The sequence below is a fragment of the Martes martes genome, assembly GCF_963455335.1.
Source record: "Martes martes genome assembly, chromosome: X".
Taxonomy (NCBI): Eukaryota; Metazoa; Chordata; class Mammalia; order Carnivora; family Mustelidae; genus Martes; species Martes martes.
Window position 1 is genome coordinate 77961394 of NC_137897.1, and position 19337 is coordinate 77980730.

At 37.6% G+C, this 19337-nt stretch overlaps 1 pseudogene across 1 annotated transcript in view; it reads left to right on the forward strand.

Moving 5' to 3' along the window:
- Positions 1-18931, forward strand: part of LOC308337428 (T-complex protein 11-like X-linked protein 1) — a 29107-nt pseudogene extending 10176 nt beyond the window's left edge. The window contains exons 2-6 of the transcript in view: positions 7954-8085; positions 10953-11073; positions 12044-12264; positions 13226-13362; positions 18912-18931. The product of the transcript in view is annotated as a T-complex protein 11-like X-linked protein 1 (transcript). The remainder of the gene's footprint in view (positions 1-7953; positions 8086-10952; positions 11074-12043; positions 12265-13225; positions 13363-18911) is intronic.
- Positions 18932-19337: the final 406 nt, after the last annotated feature.

The window sequence follows — 19337 nt, forward strand, 5'->3', positions numbered from 1 at the left end:
CAGCTCGGTTTGCCATAAACCTCAAACCTCGGCACTATGGGGCGACCGCTTTCCATGCAAGGACCCTGCAAAAGGCAAAAATGCGGCAACCCTACACATTGCCCCAGGAGGAACAGTGGGGGTGTGCACACGATCTGGCAACTGCTCTCCATGCAGAAGCCCTGCAAGCAGCAGGCCTACAGCGACCCTCTTCCCTCCGCAGAGAGGGTTGGCACCGGTGCACACACTGTAAGAGTCTGCAGAGTTTGGTGCACGTGAAACTGAAGGCTGCTTTTCCCTGAGGGTTTCCTGAAAAGAGGGGGCCATGATCTTTCAGCTCCGGGGCTGGAGATCAGGAGGTGACCAATTTTATTTTCATCCTCTAAAGCGGCAGGGAACAAAAGCCACATAGAACAACCTGAAGCAGCTTACACTGAGCCTGGCCCCCTGGCAAGGTGTGATGCAATTCCACCCAGGGAAAGACACCTGAAGATCAACACAGCAGGCCCATCCCCCAGAAGACCAGCTGGAACATCAGGGGAATACCAAGTTTACCAAGCACATGGAACTGCAAAATTCCAGTGCTAGAGGAAAATAGTATATAGAATTCAAGTTTTTTTTTCCCCCTATGGTTTGTTTATCTTTCAGTTTTAAATATCCTTTTCTTTTTTTTTCCTTTTCAACTAGTTTCTTATTTTATTAACTCTTTGTCCTCAAGTCTATTTTTAATTCCATTTTTACATTTACTTTACAGATATAGTCTTCATTTTGGCTTCCTTTCACTGTATTCAATTTTATTTTTGTATATATAAGTTTTGCTTTCTTTATAGTTGTGGGATTTATTGTCTTCTAACAAACAGACAAAAATACACCCAGGACCAAGTGGATCGCCCTGTTTTGTCCGCCTGGGAGATTATATTCTCTCCTCCCTGCTTTTTCTTCTTTTTCTTCTCTTTTTTGGTTTCTGACCTTTTCAGATTTGTCTAGTGTGTATTTTGCTTAGGTCGTGGTTGATATTTTGTATTTTATTCCCTCATTCATCCATTCTTCTCTGGGCAAAATCACTAGAAGGAGGAATTCACAACAAAGGAAAAAAAACAGATGTAATACTCTCTACCACAGATCTAATCAATATGGACATAAGTAAAATGTCAGAGTTGGAATTCAGGATAATGACTATAAAACTACTATCTGGGCTGAAAAAAAGCATAAAAGACACTAGAGAAGGTCCTAGGAAAGAAATAAAAAACTAATCAGGCTGAAACTAGGAATGCTTTAACTGAGATACAGTCTAACACGGATGCCCTAACAGCTAAGGTAAATGAGGCAGAAGAGTCAGTGACATGGAGGACAATATGATGGAATGAAAGAAAGCTGAAGAAGAGAAAGAAAAACAACTGATGGACCATGAGGGGAGGCTTCGAGAAATCACTGATACCATAAAACAAAACAATATTAGAATTATTGGGGTCCTAGAGGAAGAAGAAAGAGAGAGCGGGACAGAAGGTATATTTGAACAAATCACAGCTGAGAACTTCCCTAATCTGGGAAAGGAAATAGGCATTCAAGTCCTGGAAGTAGAGCAACCCCCCCCCAAAATCAGTAAAAATAGATCAACACCCCGACATATAATAGTGAAGCTTGCAAATTTCAGAGATAACAAGAAAATACTGAAAGCAGCTCAAGACAAGAACTCCTTAATGTTCAATGGTAGAAACATGAGACTGGCAGCGGACTTATCCACAGACCTGGCAGGCCAGAAAGGGCTGGCATGATATATTCAGGGTAACAAATGAGAAAAAAACATGCAGCCAAGAATACATGATCCAGCAAGGATGTCAATCAAAATGGAAGGAAAGATAAAGAGCTTCCAGGACAAACAGAAACTAAAGGAGCTTGTGACCACTAAATAAGCCCCGGAAGAGATAGTAAAGGGAACTCTTTGAGTGGAAGGAAAGAACAAAAGTAAACATGAGTCCAGGGCTGGATGGCTTCTGAGAGGAATTCTACCATTTAAAGAACTAATACCCATTCTTCTGAAGCTGTTTCAAAAAAATAGAAATGGAAAGAAAAGTTCCAAACTCTTTCTATGAGGCCTTCATTACCATGATCTCAAAACCAGGCAAAGACCCAATCAAAAAAGAGAATTACAGACCAATATCCCCGGTGAACATGGGTGCCAAAATTCTCACCAAGATACTAGCCCATAAGATCCAAGAGTACATTAAAAGGATTGTTCACTACGATCAAGTGGGATTTATTTCTGGGCTGCAAGGGTGGTTCAACATTCCCAAATAAATCAATGCAATAGATTGCATTAATACAATAAAGGACAAGACCCATGTGATCCTCTCAACTGATGCAGAAAAGGCATTTGATAACATATAGCATCCTTTCTAGATTAAAACTCTCCACAGTGTAGGGATAGAGGGAACATAGTTTGATATTGTGAAAGCCATCTGAGAAAATTCCACAGTGAATATCATTCTCAAAGGGGAAAAACAGAGCTTTTCCACTAAGGTCAGGAACATGACATGGATGCCCACTGTCACCACTGCTCTTCAACATATACTGGAAGCCCTAGCTCAGCAATCAGACAACTACAAGAAATAAAAGGCATTCAACTTGGCACAGAAGAAGTCAAACTCTCACTCTTTGCAGATGACATGATACCCCATGTGGAAAACCCAAAAACATCCACCCCCAAATTGCTAGAACTCATACAGCAATTCAGCAACATGGCGGGATACAAAATCAGTGCACAGAAATCAGTTGCATTTCCATACATTAACAATGAGACAGAAGAAAGAGAAATTAAGGCATCAATCCCATTTACAATTGCACCAAAACCCATAAGATACTTAGGAATAAGCCTAAACAAATAGATATAGGATCTGTACCCTAAAAACTACAGAAACTTATGAAGGAAATTGAGGAAGACACAAAGAAATGGAAAAATGTTCCATGATCATGAATTGGAAGAACAAATACTGTTAAAAGGTCTATGCTACCCAGAGCAATCTACACATTCAATGAAATCCTTATCAAAATTCCATCAACATTCTTCACAGACCTGGAACAAATAATCCTAAAACTTGTTATGGAACCCAGAGAAGACTCCAAATAGCCAGAGGAATGTTGAAATAGAAAACCAAAGCTGGTGGCATCACAATTCTGGACTTCAAGCCATATTACATATCTGTTATCCTCATGGCAGTATGGTAATGGCACAAAAACAGACACATAGGTCGATGGAACAGAATAAAGAACTCAAAAATGGACACTCAACTTGATGGTCAACTAATCTTTGACAAAGCAAGAAAGAGTAGCTATGGAAAAATGATAGTCTCTTCAATAAATGTTGCTGGGAAATTGGATAGCCATATGTAGAAGAATGAAACTGGACCATTTTTTTTACACCATACACAAAGATAAACTCAAAAACAATTAAAGTCCTAAATGTGAGACAGGAATCCATTAAAATCCTTAAGGAGATCACAGGCAGCAACCTCTTCAAACACAGCTGCAGCAACTTCTTGCTAGACACATCTCCAAAGGCAAGGGAAGCAAAAGCATAAATGAATTTTTGGAACTTCACCAAAGTATCTTCTGCAGAGCAGAGGAAACAGTCAATAAAACTAAAAGACAACTTTTAGAATGGGAGAAGATATTTGCAAATGACATATCAGAAAGAGGGCTAGCATCCAAGAACTATAAGGAATTTATCAAACTCAATATCCAGGAAAAAAAAAAAACTAATCCAGTTAAGAAATGAGCAGAAACAAGAACAGACATTTTTCCAAAGAAAACAAAGAAACGACCAAGAGACACATGAAAGAATGCTCCACATCCCTTGGCATCAGGGAAATACAAATGAAAACCGTTATGAGATACCACCTCACACCAGTCAGCATGACTAAAATTGACAAGTAAGGAAACGACAAATCTTGGTGAGAATGTGGAGAAAGGGGAACCCTCTTACCATGTGTTGGTGGGAATAAAAGCTGGTATAGCCACTCTGGAAAACAGTATGGCGGTTCCTTGGGATGTTAAGAATAGAGGGACCCTACAACTGAGCAGTTGCACTACTAAGTATTGACCTCAAATATAAAAATGTAGTGATCTAAAGGGGCACATGCACCCCAATGTTCATAGCATCAATGTCCATAATAGCCAAACTGGAAAGAGCCAAGATGTCCATCAATAGAATGGATAAATAAGATGTGGTATATATATACAATAATATTATTCAGTCATCTGAAAGGATGAATTCTTATTTACATCATTTACATCAATGTGGTAGGAACTGGAGGGTAATACACTGAACAAAACAGTTCAGTCAGATAAAAACAATTATATGGTTTCACTCATGTGTGGAATGTAAGAAACAGTGCAGAGGATCATAGGGGAATGGAGGGAAAACTGAATGGGAAGTCATCAGAGAGTGAGACAAACCATAAGGGACTTTTGACTCTAAGAAACAAATTGAGGGTTGCTGGAGGGGAGGTGCATGGGGGGGTGGGGTTTTGGGTGATGGGCATTAAAAAGGCACACGATGTGATGAGCATTGGGTGTTGCACACAGCTGATGAGTTATTGAACACTACATCTGAAACTAAGTATGTTTGCTATTTGAATTTAAATAACAAAGCAATTTATTTACAAAAATAAGCGGTAAATGTGCATAAGTAGACCATCTCTTTGTCATCAGTTTTACAATTCTTTTTTTTTTTTTTTTTTTGAGAGAGAGAGAGAGAGAGAGATTGAGTAGAGGGAACAAAGGGAGAGGGAGAGAGAAAATCTTAAGCAAACCCCATGCCCAGTGTGGAGCCATATGCAGGGCTCTATCTCACGACACTGAGATAATGATCTGAGCTGAAATCAGGAATCAGACACTTAACAACTGAGCCACTGAGGTGCCCCAAGCTTTACAATTCTTAAATAATGTATTACTATATCTTGGGGACAAATAGTTATATCTGAACAAATTATGGAGCTATGTTGAAAGTATTCTATGTTTTATTTTATATGCCAAGTATACCAAATAAGAGTTATAACTAGCATATGTGCTTACTATGTATCACTGCTATAAGTAAGTAGTCTGTAAAAAAAAAAAAAAAAAAATCTCAGAACAGTGGTTCCCAAATTCCAATGCTAGAGTGTGAAATAGTGTGTATATCTTTTCTAATTAGTGTTTTTGTTTTCTTTTGGTAAATACCCAGCCATGAAATTATTCAATCATACGGTATTTCTATTTTTAATTTTTTAAATATTTTATTTATTTATTTGACAGGGAGAGAGAGAGCACAAGCAGGGGGAGAGGCAGGGAAAGGGAGAAGCTGGTCCCCCACAAAGCAGGGACCCTGGTGCGGGGCTTGATCTCAGGACCCCAGGATCAAGATCTGAGCTGAAGGCAGATGCTTAACCAACTGAACCATCCAAGTGCCCCTATTTTTAATTTCATGAGACTTCATACTGTTTTTTACAGTGGCTGTATGAGTTTACATTCCCACCAAAGTGTATTGAGGGGTCCTTTTTCTCCACATCCTCACCAACATTTGTTATTTCTTGTCTTTTTGATTTTAGAAATTCTGACACGTGTGACATACTATCTCATTGTGATCTTCATTTGCATTTCTTGATAATTAGTGATGTTGAGAATCTTTTCATGTGTCTATTTGCCATCTGTATGTCTTTTTTTTTGGAAAAATATCATATTGTTTCACTCATATGTGGAATCTAAAAAAAAAAAGAAGCCAAATGAATAAACAAAAAAGCAGAATCAGACCTATAAATACAAAGAACAAACTGATGGTTGCTAAAGGGCAGTGATAGGAGGATGGGCAAAATGAGTGAAGGGGAGTGAGAGATACAGACTTCTAGTTATGCAACAAATAAGTCATGGGAATAAAAGGCACAGTGTAAGGAATATAGTCATCATACTGTAATGATGATAGCTACACTTTTGGTGAACATAGCTTAATGTATAAACTCATCAAATCACTACATTGTACATATGAAACTAATTTAACATTGTGTGTCAACTACACTCAAATGAAGAATAAATTTACATAATTTTAAAAATTATGCTATGTACTTTCTGTATTCTGGGATGTTAAAAATATATATATTTTAATAAAATGATTATTTGGATAATGGTAGTTTTTTGCTTGTTTGCATTGATGTCCATATGTGGAAAAATAACAATTGGCAAATTATTGTCAGTCACTCATTTTTTGAAATTCTATTATTCTGTGGAATCCCTACATTTGGAAATCATGCATAGGCATGGTTCTGGTTTAGAACTACCTAGTAAGATTTGTGGTGTATTCTATAAGGAGACTTTCATCTTATGTCTCTTCCTAGATCATCAGAGGTAAGAATACTAGTAGAAACTGTTTTTTGGGTGTTGAGTTTGATAAGTTCTTTATAGATTTTGGAAGCTAACCCTTTATCAGATGTATCATTTGCAAATATCCTCTCCCACTCCAAAGGTTGCCTTTTAGTTTTGTTGACTATTTCCTTCACTGTGCAGAAGATTTTTATCTTGATGAAGTCCATAGTTTATTTTTGCTTTTGTTTCCCTTGCGTTAGGATACATATCTAGTAAGAAGTTGCTATGGCTAATGTCAAAGAGGTTACTGCTTGTGTTCTCCTTTAAGACTTTGATGGTCTCCTGTCTCACATTTAGGTCTTTCATTTATCTTGAATTTATTCCCAGTGTTTATAGCAGCATTATCAACAAAAGCCAAATTATGGAAAGAACCAAAATGTCCATTGAGTGAAGGATGGGGAAAGAAGATGTAGGACACACACACACACACACACACACACGTGTATATATTATATATATATTTATTATATAAATATGTATTATAATAATATATGATCATATATATGCGTGTATATGTATATGTGTATATAATATATAATCATATATATGTATGTATACATACATATATACACATATGTGTATACACACATATATGATTATATATTATTATAGTACATATTTATATAAAACATATATAATATTTACATAATAAATATATATTATATATATAATGGAATATTATTCATCCATAAAAAGAATAAAATCCTTCCATTTGCAATGATGTAGACAGAGCTAGAGAATATTATGTGAAGTGAAATAAGTCAGCAAAGTACAAATGCCATATGATTTCACTCATATGTGGAATTTAAGAAGCAAAACAGATGAACATAGGGGAAAAAAGAGAGAGGGGCAAACCATAAAATAGACTCTTAAATATAGAGAACAAACAGAGATACTGGAGGGAAGGTGGGTGAGGGATGGGTTAAATGGGTGATGGCTAGTAAGGAAGGTAATTGTGATGAGTACTGGGTGTTGTATGTAAGTGACGCATCACTAAATTCTACTTCTGAAACCAAAAAAAAAAAAAAATAGAAATAGCAACTTTTAAATTTTTATTTATTTTTTTAAAATTTCTTTTAGTGTTCCAGAAATAGCAACTTTTAGAAAATTGTTCATTTCTTTATTTTAAGTAGGTTCCATGCCCAGCGTGGGGCCCAATATTGGGCTTGAACTCACACCCCTGAGATCAAGACCTAAGCTGAGATCAAGAGTCAGATGCTTAACTGACTGAACCACCTGGGTGCCCCTAGGCAATTATTTATTTTATAAACCATAATTTACCAGTGTTTCTTGCTGTTTTTTACTTACTATTTTAACATTTCAAGCAAAGGGTTCTGAAATCAGTTTCACTTTTTGCTTTTCATAAACTTTTGTTCACGCTTGACTTCTCTGAGAATTCCAATGTTATTGAAGGGCAAAAGTTCAGAAAACCTCAAATACTAGGATGATTGAGTGAATCTTTGTAAGATCTGCTTTATGGATCTAAACTTGGGGGACTTAATTCATTGGGAGAATCTCTATAAAAAATAGAAATTTTACTTGTATGGAATCTCTGTTAATGACTGCTGTACCTTTTTCCAGAGAGCAGACCTGAAGTACTTTCTGTCACACATCTGATAGAGACAGTTAATGAAGTTTCAAACTTAGCATTGCTCATGAAATCGTGGTAAACCAAGATTTCTGTATGGAAGAGAGTGTTTTACCTCCCAACAGGTATGGACTCTTCTATTTTTTTTTTTTCATTTTACTCCTCCTGTGATAAGTATATAACACAAATGACTCTTGATCAGGATTGAAGCGTTTTTATTAATACAGTTAATTTTGAGTATGTCTTAAATGGTACCAACAAATAAAACAGAGGAGTGTAATTACCAGTGTAATTATTAGTTTCGTGTCAAAGCAGAAAAAAATATATTTAAACAGGAAGTAAGCCAAAGAAGTTGTTGTCAGAATGTTTATTTTGGTATGCCAGTTAATAATGAAATACAGAGTTAATTTCAGATCTTTTTAGACAGCCTTGGAAGAAATAGCTCACAAAGGTTATTCTTTTGTCTACAGATCAAACAGGTACTGGTGAAAAGAGTATCTTTCTAATAGTGGCATTGCCAACTCTTCATGAGGAAAAATTTCAGAGAACATTTCTGTCTTATAAGCAGCCTAATAAAAATTCTGGGAATTAAGATCAGAACCACATTGATAAAGAATGCCTCTCTAAAATGAGGCTTTATTCTGGTTTTTATTAATTACACTCATATTGTAAGACATAAATAAAATTCTATGAATTAAATACTTCTTTTTTTAAGATTTTATTTATTTGACAGACAGAGATCACAAGTAGACAGAGAGGCAGGCAGAGAGAGGGGGGCGGAAAGCAGGCTCCCCGCTGAGCAGAGAGCCCGATGCGGGGCCCGATCCCAGGACCCTGAGATCACGACCCGAGCCAAAGGCAGAGGCCCTAACCCACTGAGCCACCCAGGCACCCCTGAATTAAATACTTCTAATAGCTTGTTAATAGTTAAATGGGTAAATTAATTTGTTGTGCCCTAATTGTATAGCATTTCTAATTTCCCACTTTAGGGGTTCTATTTCTAAAACACTTTGCTCTGTGTTTCTTTTGATCTTCATACTTCTTAGTTTTCCCTTACCTGTTGTTAACAGGTACTCATGCCAGGCACAGCTTTTCCAAAAGAGGTTTCCATCAAAAGACAAATCTCCTAGCATATTCCTCACCTTTACTATCTCTGAAACTCAAGTTAGATTTTTTTCCTGCTGGCTAGGGTGCAGAGAAAGTGAAACTAGGAGAGTGAAGATCTGTTAAAGTGGCTGGGGTTGTGGTGGTGATGAGGGGTGGGTAAATGAAGCAGAAGGAATAATACTATTCAGAGCTTGATTTTTAATTGTTCTGTTATTAACAGCCTTATTCTAGTGTAGCAATGCAAAAAGTATAACAGAAACAAAGTTGAAATAGAATATGGGTTTATCTATTTTGTATATAGATATTGACTATTGGTTTTACCTTTGGTCTTATAAAATAACACTAATTATAGTTATAGATTCTAAGGAAAATCTTATTGTCAGATATTTGTACAACAAACATTGAGCACTTACTAGGTGTAAGGAACAATCCTTAATGCTGGGAACATATAGGTGACTAGGATGCTAGCTTTACCACAAGAGGCTTCTGTATCAGAGATAGTCAAATAGTAGATAGCTACTGTGCAATGATAAGTTCTCTGACATCTAGTATATGGAATTCTATGTTTGTGTTCAGCTGCCCAAGGAGTGTCAAGAAAGACTTTCCTCATAAGGTGACACTTGAGTTTTGGAGTATGAACAGGTAATTTTCAGGTGGTCCGGGGTGGGGGTGTAGGTGGGGAAGGATTCTCCTGGAACTGGAACTGTCAAGTCACAGGCATAGAATAGTGAAAGACATTATATATTCATTTTAAGTAGGTTGTTATTGTTGGAGCAGTGTGTAAAAAGAAGGAAGGCAATAAGGTTGAAGTGACAGAAGAGGATCCTAAAGGGTCTTAGAGACCATGTATCCTGCTGGTGATAGGGAGCCCAGAGAGGACTTCAAATGAGCATGCCAACATGACCAGATGTATATCTTAGAAAAACCATTGATTTTAGCAAGAATATGTGGCATTGCATAAGACTTTGTTGGGGAAGGAAGACCATTTAACAGGCTACTGCAATAGTTCAGATAGGAAATGACAATAGATAGAGATATTTTGGAAGCAAAATATCTGGAATTTGGTGACCAAGTAGATAAAATGGTTTAGGAGAAGGCAGTTAGAAGGACTCCAGTACACACCAATTATGTATGTATTATCTCACAAATGGGATTGGTGTGTTGGGAGATGAACTTTGACTTTTTTACCCATTTATTTTTGTAATTGTTTGTAAAGGTTTTAACAAAATCATGTACATTTTTGTATTTTTTGAGGGAAAAGGGTTAAGCTTTCTGGACTGCACAAACAAGGAACAGGTTTGAATGGAGATGATAATGAGTAATCAAGGAGGAATTTTTTTCTTAGATTTCAAAATGGAAAGAAAAAGAACATCTAGTTGAACCTATAAGTCTATGGATATAAAACTAAGGCACACAGCACTTTACCAATGAAAGTTAACCATTCTCCCCAAAGGTAACCAGTATTCTGATTATTAAACACCACAGGTTATTTTGCTTGTTTTGAGGTTTTATATATGGGAGTGTATAATATAAATTCTTTTTTTTTTTGTCTGGAAAAAAAGAAACTAAGGCACACACTTATGTTCGATGCAAAACCAGGGCTAGAACTCAAGGGCTTAACTCCCTACCTAGTTCATGGTTCTTCCTACTGCAGGATGAGGGCTTCTCTGGAACCTTGAGATACCCTCCTGAGAGGATTTGGCTAACATCTTTGCATTTGACACTAAATTTAGTTTATTCATTCAAGAGCTAACTATAGCTCTTGGCTTGGCAATTCAGTGATCTTTCATGATCCTAAATGCTATTTGGGATTTAAGAAATTATTATCCTGATTATGATCAGTTCTCTGGGTAAAGAGCAATTTGCTCATTTAAACTTTTTACAGTTTGGAAGGCAGATTCATGGAGACAATGTACAATGCTTTTTGGGACCATCTGAAGGAGCAACTATTGAGTACTCCCCCTGACTTCACCTGTGCTCTTGAACTTTTAAAAGAAGTTAAGGAGGTGAGTAACAACCCTCCCATTTGTGGATGTTAAGTTCCTGAGCATACCGAATCTTTGGATTGTTGATGGTTATCAATATCTTAAGTTGCATAACGCCTCTCTGAACATGGTCCATTGCTTAAATAGACCATCTAGAGAAGCTTTTTTTCTTTGCATGATATGAAGCTCGAAAGGTGATATGTTGCTATAATGGCACAGTATGTCATTCAATTAAAAAGATTTTCACTAATCACTTACTGTGTCTTGTTTTTAAGAAACACATAAGTGAGTAAAGGATCCCTTGCCCACAAGGGCTTTTGAGCCAAAAGGCTTATACTTTTGAGTCAAAAGGTTATTTCAAGTGACCTTTAATGGTTCCTTTACTTATTTTATCTTTGATCTTTGAAGTAAAAATAATCTAAAAATGTCTTTATTCCTTATTAAGAGTGCTTCAATCACCTTGTGGTGGTGTGTATTTTATATATTTTATATCCTGCACTTATTTTTATCACACTCTTATTTTTATTCATATTTTAATATCCTTATGATCAGAATATTATATAGCACTATTGTTATTACTGATACCAGTGAAGCCTTGAACTATAATTGGCCCCTAAACAGAAAGAAATACTATTCTTTTTTTTAAAGATTTTATTTATTTATTTGACAGACAGAGAGAGATCACAAGCCAGCAGAGAGGAAGGCAGAGAGAGGGAGGGGGAAGCAGGCTCCCCGCCGAGCAAAGAGCTCAGTGTGGAACTCAATCCCAGGACCCTGAGATCATGACCCGAGCCAAAGACAGAGGCCCAACCCACTGAGCCACCCAGGTGCCCCAGAGAGAAATAGTATTCTTCTTTAAGAAATTTAGAGACCTATTTTCAAGACTTCCAAAAGACATAGACTAGGATGTCTTTGTTTTAAGGAGGTTGTTTATTGGAGAGTGATTGGGTTTCTAAACAATTTGGCTCCATTGATTTTCTTTTATGGACAGATCTTGTTATCACTGCTATTACCACACCAGAACCGCTTAAGAAATGAGATTGAAGAAGCTCTGGACATGGATCTCCTTAAGCAGGAAGCAGAACATGGGGCCCTGGATGTCCCTCATCTCTCTAACTACATTCTCAATTTGATGACCCTCCTATGTGCACCAGTCCACGATGAAGCAGTGCAGAAACTAGAAAGCATGACAGATCCTGTGCAGTTACTAAAGTAAGAAGCGGAATATACTGTCCCTGAAATCTGCCTTAAACAACTATGTCAGAAAGCTCGCTCCCTGATACTGTGTTATAGCTCCTGCCTTGTCTAGCTCTTCTATACTGAAGAACCAACTAATACCTTTTTTTAAAGATTTTATTTACTTATTTGACACACACAGAGAGATCACAAGTAGGCAGGGAGGCAGGCAGAGAGAGAGGGAGAAGCAGGCTCCCTGCTGAGCAGAGAGCCCGATGCAGAACTCGATCCCAGGACCCTGAGATCATGACCTGAGCCGAAGGCAGAGGCCCTAACCCACTGAGCCACCCAGGAACCCCTGACTAATACCTTTTATTTTGCTCCCTAGACTATTGGCTTTTATTTTCCAAGGACAGACTCTCAAGGCCTTTTTGGTGATATTCAGGTCATTTGTACCCCTTTTAAGAAGTGATGCTAAGAGAGAGTACAATAATTCTTTCTTCCAGAGATTTCAAATAGCCTTTTCCCAAATGTTTTCCTATGTATCTTAACGTAAAGCCCATGAGGGGACAGCAATGAAGATTATCCTTGTTTCACAGCTGGGAGAATCAAGACCCAGAAAGGTAAATCGTATGCCCAATTAGATAGAAATTTAATCATCATCATTCCAACTCCTCACAGTTGGTTGTTAGGACTTTGGTCATTTTCCTTCCACTGAATACTCATTCTGAGAAAATAGTGGCAATATTGGAAAGAGTTCTACATTGGTAACTAAAAGGACAAAAGACATATTTGTCCTTACCCCTGACAACAATGCACTCTGTGGCCATTGTCCCCTAACCACAGTGTTCTTATTTGTAAATTGAAGTTGGATTATTGTTTTTAAGGTCCATTTTAATTCTAAAATGCTGGAATTTTAGGAAACCTTGCTTGAGTTCCACCTCTCCACACTAGATTTCCTTTCATAGCGTAAATATTTTATTTCTCCTTATGACAGGAGTATCTTCCATGTTCTGGGCCTGATGAAAATGGACATGGTGAACTATACTATCCAGAGCCTTCGACCCTACCTGCAGAAACATTCTGTCCAGTATGAACAAGCTAAATTTCAGGAACTCCTTGATAAGCAGCCTGGTATGTTTAAAATTTAAGTGTAGGAAAGGGAGATTTGACCTTGGGTTTGCCTTCTTACAATGATAAAATATATTTTTTTAATTTTCCTTTATCATGTTATGCTAGTCACCATACAGTACATCATTAGTTTTTGATGTAGTGTTCCATGATTCATTGTGGGGTATAACACCCAGTGCTCCATGCAATATGTGCCATCCTTAATACCCATCACCAGGCTAAACAATCCCCCCACACCCTCTAAAACCGTCAGTTTGTTTCCTGGAGTCTGTAGTCTCTCATGGTTCATCTCCCCCTCTGATTCACCCCCTCTTCATTTTTTCCTTCCTTCTCCTAATGTCCATCATGCTATTCCTTATGTTCCACAAAGAAGTGAAACCATATGATAATTGACTTTCCCTGCTTGACTTATTTCACTTAGCATAATCTCCTCCAGTTCCATCCATGTTGCTGCAAAAGTTGGGTATTCATCCTTTCTGATGGCTGAGTAATATTCCATGTGTATATTGGCCTCGCCTTTATCCATTTGTCTGTTGAAGGACATCTCAGCTCTTTCCACAGTTTGGCTATTGTGGACATTGCTGCTATGAACATTGGGGTGCATGTGGCCCTTCTTTCCACTGCATCTGTATCTTTGGGGTAAATGCCCAGTAGTGCAATTGCTGGGTCATAGGGTAGCTCTAATGTAAACTTTTTGAGGAACCTCCACACTGTTTTCCGAAGTGTCTAGATCAACTTGCATTCCCACCAACAGTGTAAGAGTGTTCCCCTTTCTCCACAACAGCTCCAACATTTGTTCTTTCTTGCCTTGTTAATTTTTGCCATTCTAACTGGTGTAAGGTAGTATCTTAGTGTTGTTTGATTTGAATTTCCTTGATGGCTAAAGATGATGAACACTTTTTCATGTGTCTGTTAGATATTTCTATGCCTTCTTTGAAGAAATGTCTGCTCAAGTCTTCTTCCCATTTTTTGACTTGATTATTTGTTTTTTGGGTGTTGAATTTGAGAAGTTCTTTATAGATCTTGGATATCAGCCCTTTGTCTGTAGTATCACTTGCAAATATCTTCTCCCATTCTGCTGGTTGCAGACAAGAAATAAAAGGCATTCAACTTGGCACAGAGGAAGTCAAACTCTCACTCTTTGCAGATGACATGATACCCCATGTGGAAAACCCAAAAACATCCACCCCCAAATTGCTAGAACTCATACAGCAATTCAGCAACATGGCGGGATACAAAATCAGTGCACAGAAATCAGTTGCATTTCCATACATTAGCAATGAGACAGAAGAAAGAGAAATTAAGGAATCAATCTCATTTACAATTGCACCAAAACCCATAAGATACTTAGGAATAAACTGAAACAAATATGTATAGGATCTGTACCCCCAAAACTACAGAAACTTATGAAGGAAATTGAGGAAGACACAAAGAAATGGAAAAATGTTCCATGATCATGAATTGGAAGAACAAATACTGTTAAAAGGTCTATGCTACCCAGAGCAATCTACACATTCAATGAAATCCTTATCAAAATTCCATCAACATTCTTTACAGACCTGGAACAAATAATCCTAAAACTTGTTATGGAACCAGAGAAGACTCCAAATAGCCAGAGGAATGTTGAAAAAGAAAACCGGGGGCCTTGGTGGCTCAGTGGGTTAAACCTCTGCCTTAGGCTCAGGTCATGATCTTGGGGTCCTGGGATTGAGCCCCACATCGGGCTCCCTGCACAGCAGGAAGCCTGCTTCCCCCTCTCTCTCTGCCTGCCTCTCTGACAGCATGTGATCTCTCTCCCTCTCGGTTAAATAAATAAATAAAATCCTAAAAAAAGAGAGAGAGAGAAAGGAAAAGGAAACCAAAGCTGGTGGCATCACAATTCTGGACTTCAAGCCATATTACAAATTTGTTATTCTCAAAACAGTATGGTACTGGCACAAAAACAGGCACATAGATCAAATAAATGGAATAGAAACTCCAGAAATGGACCCTCAACTCTATGGTCAACTAATCTTCAACAATGCAGGAAAGAATATCTAATAGAAAAAGGACAGTCTCTTCAATAAATGGTGCTGGGGAAATTGGACCGCCACTTGTAGAAGAATTAAACTGGACCATTTTCTTACACCACACACAAAGATAAACTCAAAATGGATGAAAGACCCCACTGTTGGAGAGGAATCCATCATAATCTTAGAAGAGAACACAGGCAACAACCTCTGTGACCTAGGCTGCAACAACTTCTTGCTAGACACATCTCCAAAGGCAAGGGAAACAAAAGCAAAAATTAACTCTTGGGACTTCACCCAGTTTAAAATCTTCTGCACAGCAAAGGAAACAGTCAACAAAACCAAAAGGCAACCTGCAGAATGGGAGAAGATATTTGCAAATGACATATTAGATAAGGGCTAGTATCCAGAATCTATAAAGAACTTATCGAATTCAACACCCCAAAACCAAATAATCAAGTCAAGAAATGAGCAGAATATATAAGCAGACATTTCTCCAAAGAAGACATACAAATGGTTAACAGACATGAAAAAAATGTTCCACATCACTAGCCATCAGGGAAATATAAATCAAAACCACAATGAGATACCACTTCACACCAGCCAGAATGACTAAAATTAACAACTCAGGAAACAACAAATGTTGGTTAGGATGTAGAGAAAGGGGAACCCCCTTACACTGTTGGGGGGAATGCAAGCTGGTACAGCCACTCTGGAAAACAGTATGGAGTTTCCTCAAGAAGTTAAAAATAGAGCTATCCTATGACCCAGCAATTTCACTACTAAATATTTACCCCAAATATTCAAATGTAGTTATATGAAGGGGCTCCTGGCATCAATGTTCATAGGATGTGTGTCCATAATAGCCAAACTGTGAAAGAGCTGAAATGTCCACTGACAGATGAATGGATAAAGCAGATGTGGTATGTGTATACAATAGAATATTACTCAGCCATCAGAAAGGATAAATACTTACCATTTACATAGACATGGATGGATCTGGAGGGTATAAGTGAAATACTCAATCAGAGAAAGACAATTATCATATGGTTTCACTCGTATGTGGAATATAAGAAACAGCACAGAAGATCATAGGGGAAGGGAGGGAAAACTGAATGGGAAGTCATCAGAGAGGAAGAAAAACACGTGAGACTCTTAACTCTAGGAAACAAACTGAGGGTTGCTGGAGGGGAGGGGAGTAGGGGACGTGGTAATTGGGTGATGGGCATTAAAGAGGGCACATAATGTGATGAGCACTGTGTGTTATTCTCAACTGATGAGTTATTGACCTTACATCTGAAACTATTGATGTACTATATTTTGGCTAATAGAAGTTTTTTAAAAAAATAGTCCAGTGGCAAGATATTCTTATTAGGTATGAATGTGTATTTATTAAATTTTAGGATATTCATAAAACTCATGTACCTGTGCCATTTCATAAGGGTATTAAATCATGACACTAATTGAGATGTTTGATCTTTTGCAAAGGTGGAGCAGGAATGAAATTTTTCAACTGACTTTTCTCTCTTGATTAACTTCCAGCATATTTTTGCAGCATATATTATTTCTTTAAGACATTTTGCCTTTTCTATATTCTTGGTAGCTAAGGCCATGTCTCTCTGTGTACACTAATGGGATGAATGTGTAAAACCACTGTTCAAGTAATTCAGCTACCTTTGAAATGGATGTGGATGAGAAGACATCCTGTGGAAGTAGCTATTGATTACAAAGGTTAACTACAGTAGAGGAGCTAAGCTGCAATCTGTCAAATGTACTATGCACAGATACAGCCTGAGCTGAGGCTGAGGAAAAGAGACTCTGGGTTCCAATTGTTTCTCTAATGCAGTCTCTAGGATTAGAGAAAACTAAACTTAGACTGTCATGTGCATGACAAGATGACTACTGTATTAGAGTGAATTATGTTCAGGTCACTGGAAGAGTCAAGAGTCAAGAAAAAGCATTTACATTCATGGGCAGTTCTCTTCTAAGAAAACCTACTTTAGATTGGGAAACTTGGGGCTCTGAAGCAGGTGGAAAAACTCAATGCTTGATTCAGAAGACAGAACTACATCATTACCCACCCCCATGAAAACAAGAGATGAAAGGAAAAAATGTTCATACTTTTTGTTCATTGGTAATAATAATAGTGATGATAATAATAAATAATGCAGCTCCTTTCTATCATCTCCCACATCTATCCCTGCCTCCACTATTTCTCTGTTTACCAATTGCTTATCCTCTTACAATTTGGGTTCAACCTTTGTGAAAATAAGTCTGCATTCAAAACCTACTCTATACAAACCTGTGATGGTTGAAACATGTGCAATATACATCTTCCCTTCTATGACTTACTAAACAGAGTTTATTATTTTTAACTTTATTTCCCATCTCCAACAATGGTACTTTGTCCATGGACCATTCAAGGTCAGTACACCTTGAAAAAGCAGAAGAATGTTATATAGCACAGGGACCTGCAATGGCTGAATACATACATCTAAGATGTGTGGCTCCCTCTTTTTAACTCTCTTTTCTTAATATCTTCACATATTTTTGTCACAAAGTCACTCATTTGCATTCTTATCTTATTCCTTCTATGAACCTGAAAGTCCCTGAAGGACATAATTCTCTTTTCCTTGTCTCCCATATTCCCTATGCAGATCCTTAGACTTTACAGGCTCTTGACAAATCCTAGCTGAATTGAAAAAATGCTTTTTCCTTTCCCAAGCATCTATCCTAGCCGTTTCAAAAGCATTTTCTGTGGTGAACCATTTTTCTAAAGTAGTGATTCTTAAAGTTGTTTATGCATCAGAATCATCTGGGAGGGATGTTAAAACAAAGTACTAGGCCATTCCCCCATGTTATAATTTAGTAGGTCTAAGATGAGGCCTGAAATTTGTATTTCTTAGTTCCTTGGTGAGGCCGATGCTGCTGATTCAGATACCACACTTGGAGAACAAGTGATTTCAAGTAAAAGTGCAACAGACTAATTACTCTATCAAGACATCACTCCTCTCAAGACATCAATAATATTTACACACATCCAGGAAACAAAGATCATACATGAGAGAGACCCAGAGACAGATATTGGAAATAAGACACTAAGTCACACAGCATAAAAGTAGAGAAGCAGTCATATATACACCCTCACTTTTCAAGACTGTAACATAAGAACATCCCTTGGCCTAAATGAATCTGAATCTCTGGGAGCTAGGCCCAGGAATACTCACTAATCACTTAGGGTGATTCTCAGTCTCATGACTCAGGGACCACACTTTAAAAGTTCCACTGTATGTAATCACAAATAATTACCAAACTCCTGAATAAAGTTTGTATGTTGTCCTAAGTGGATCCTTCTCATGTATGACCTAAAAAACGTCTCGTTTCCTCTGAGTCTCAGTTTCTTCACTTGCCAAGTGCAGCTCCACCATGCAGCATGCACTAGTACTGCTCTAGGTCCTGCTATCAAGTAGCCTTTTTTTTCTTTCCCATAAAAGTAACTACATCAGTGAGAACTTAGTGATGTTGATTTTTCCATTTTTCCAGGTTTATCGAGATATAATTGACATATAACATTGTGTAAGTTTAAAGTTTACAACACAGTCATTTGACATATCTCTATATGGTGAAATAATTATTACAATAAGGTTAGTTAACACATTAACACCTCACATCTCACATACTTACTTTTTTATGGTGAGAACTTTTTTAAAATAAGATTTTATTTATTTATTTATTTATTTATTTATTTGACACACAGAGAGAGAGACCACAAGAAGGGGGAGCAGCAGGCAGAGAGAAAGGAAGAAGCAGGCTCCCCGCTGAGCAGGGAACCTGATGCAGGACTTGATTCCAGGACTCTGGGATCATGACCTGAGCCAAAGGCAGATGCTTAACTAAGAACCACCCAGGTGCCCCTATGGTGAGAACTTTTAAGATCTGCATTCTCAGCAACTTTCAAATATACAATAC